Source organism: Musca autumnalis, unplaced genomic scaffold (genome assembly GCF_047663935.1).
Source record: "Musca autumnalis isolate F117 unplaced genomic scaffold, ASM4766393v1 scaffold_1, whole genome shotgun sequence".
NCBI classification, from domain to species: Eukaryota; Metazoa; Arthropoda; class Insecta; order Diptera; family Muscidae; genus Musca; species Musca autumnalis.
Window position 1 is genome coordinate 236364026 of NW_027411644.1, and position 3000 is coordinate 236367025.

The 3000-nt window shown below is 35.4% G+C and overlaps 1 long non-coding RNA gene across 1 annotated transcript; it reads left to right on the plus strand.

Moving 5' to 3' along the window:
- Positions 1–1247: 1247 nt before the first annotated feature.
- Positions 1248–2479, plus strand: LOC141391126 (uncharacterized). The gene is made up of 2 exons (XR_012409566.1): positions 1248–1864; positions 2077–2479. It is a non-coding gene; the product is annotated as an uncharacterized lncRNA (long non-coding RNA).
- Positions 2480–3000: the final 521 nt, after the last annotated feature.

The following is a 3000-nucleotide window of genomic DNA, read 5'->3' on the forward strand; positions in this document are numbered from 1 at the left end:
CCTTTTCTTCTTCTTCTCCTCTTCTGCTAATATTTTCCATGGTGTTTCGTGTTCGTACCAACTGGTGGGTTGCCCAGTATGCTATGTCCGTCCCTTCACTAGCCTAAATTGGTCAGAAAATGTAGCTAAGAGCCTTAAAATACCTTAAATCGGGAGGTACTGTTATATGGGGGATATATCAAAATGTGGACCTATCTTGATAGATTTTAGTAGAGAAATTTCTTGTCCATTCGGAACCTCAAATGTCAAATTTAAGCTAGTTTGGTAAAAAATGTAGCTAAAATCCTCAACATACCTTAAATCGTGTGGTACCGTTATATGGGGACTATATCAAAACGTGGACATATAAAGCCCATCTTCGAACTTGACCTGTCTATGGAAAAATACACAATTATTGCGGACGCTAGATGGATTACAACAGACGGACAGGCGGGAGTTACCTTTCTACCAACAATTCTCTTTAGGAATGTTTTTTACCTTCAACATAAACTGAACCAAATTTTAGTAATTTCAGTTGAATAATGTGGCTAAAACGTTCAAAATACCAAATTATGGGGAGAAGATTTTTAACCTAACCGAACATTAAGTACCAAATTTCAGCCATCTCGGTCTGAAAATGAGGCTAAAATCATCAAAATACCGAAAATCGGAAGTAACCATTCTATGGGAGCTATATCAAATTGTGGACCTATGTATACTGGCAATTCTCCACAGGATCATTTCTTGTTCACAACGAAGACTATATATCCAAAATTTAAGCCATTTTGGTTTTTGGATTTTAAAATTCCGAAAATTGGTCGGTACCGTTCTATGGAAACGTGAGACATATTTCTAAGAGAAAGTTATGTAGAACCATCATAATGAGGCTAAAACCTTAAACAAATACCGAAAATCGGGAGGTACTTTCTATATCAAAACCTGGACCTATTACGACAATTGTCGGTAAGTCGTATCATGATTCCAACACACGGACTGACGGAAATGGTTATATCGACTTAAAATCTTGAGCTGATCAAGAATATCGTCACCGAAGACGTATCTCCAAAAAAATCTTAATTCAAGGTTTTTGGTTAATACTTGACCTGTTCCAGCAAGAATGTACTATCTTAGAAAAATTTACTATTTTTTCATTTTATTAGGGCGAAAACTATAGCTCTGCGTGTTGCGTGTGCGTTCAAAAATACAAAAACAAAATACATGTATTTGTTGTTGTTTTCAATTTCAAAAATAGCAGATTCATGTGGAAGCCAGTAATAACAAATTTTATAAATTCAATTTGAAAATGTTTTCGGTAAATTGTATTTTAATTGTTTTGATTTTATTAAAAGATATTCACCAAATTTCCGCTTTCAACGAGAATGTGTTACAAGGAAGCTGTACGCTGCTCAACAATCAAAAACTTACGTTAGCCTGTACCGCTGAATATCCAATCAACATTTTGCTAAGATATCAAGATAATATGGTCAGAGTCGGAATGAAATATGCCATATACACAATCGACGGTCAGGATCAGGGTTTCCTCATAAGTCATGGTGACAGTCAAATTTTTCAATGTCCCACAATTTCGGTGACAAGTGCCAGACAAATAGATTGCCCGGATAAGAAAGTTAGGTTAGATAAGGCCATAATGCATTGCCTGCCTTTTCATGCTGACATTGTCAATGAATTAATTGATAATTGTATGGATGGCAAGGCTACAAAAACCAATGCCATGTTTGCCGCCATGCATTATAAGGACCCAGAGGGTGGGAGTAAATCAAGTGTCAGTGGAAGAAGTTCAATTAAAGGACACTTGCTGGTGGCATACCTTTTGGCATTTTTGTCAATTTTATAAATCCGCTATAATATGGTGTGGAAGGAGAAGGTAAGAGAAAAAGGATTTTCAAGTTCTTAATAATAAAAACTGAATCTGGTGATTCTAATGAATGCCGCCATTTCAGGAGAAAAAACTTGATTTATTTTCCCCATTTAATTCAAGCTGTGCTTCCAAGTAATAACCCCTTTTTATTTTTGCCTTGTATGTATTTTTCATCTTCCTCCCATCGTGATTTGTAATTCAATTATTGGTGCCAGCAGGCAATCACAACTTTCTATTTGACTTTGTGTGTGTGTTTGTGCGCGTGTTTGTTTGTATGTTTATGAGAAAGGAACCAACTCAAATATTCCGAATAATTTATGCTCTATTGATCCAATCAAGAAAATATTCTAACAAACGTTACTTTGGGTTGGAGTAATCAAGAATTCCACTTGTTGCTGTTGTTCATTAATGTTTGATTGTCCTTTGTCAGCCAAGGATACCTTTTATGAATACCAGTCAAGCACGCAGGCGGCAGGCATCATGCTGTTGTGGAAATAATAACAGCAGCCGGAACATCTTATGTCATTTGGGTTCATTTTGTGACTGAATGTAATTACATCCATTTAAATTGTGAAAGAGTGAATATTTAATACAAATTTCCAAAGAATTGTTGGTATAAAACCTGTTTCCTTTAATAGGCACTCAATGGGTTGTTGGAATAATTTTTCGAGTGACCATTTTGAGTGTTAAGTAAAATGTCACACGTAGGGCAGTATTTAAGTTAAGAGCAGCGTTTTGGAGTCGGAGTCTACCAAATTTTGCTGGAGTCGGAGCCTGAGCCGGAGTCGTGAAAAAAGCTCGATTCCAACTCCGGGCAACAATTAGTTCTACATTTATCAAAAATTTGTTATGTAAAAACTTCTTTTAATCTTCTTCTTAATTTCTATTATCAAGTGATTGTTTATAATACACTTTGGAATAATGGTTTCATAAACCACATATTCTTGGGGGAGATCTTCTAGATGATTTACTGGTCATCTCATAGATGAGGTCATTAATGTCTTCTGTGGGAGGACCTTATAGAAGTGATATTGACTTCTAAACTTCATACTGAATTTTGTTTTTCAAATAGTCAGGCTTTATCCCATAGTCGTTGTTTTAATATTTTATTAAAACAACATTAATTTATTAGTGGGAAAAAA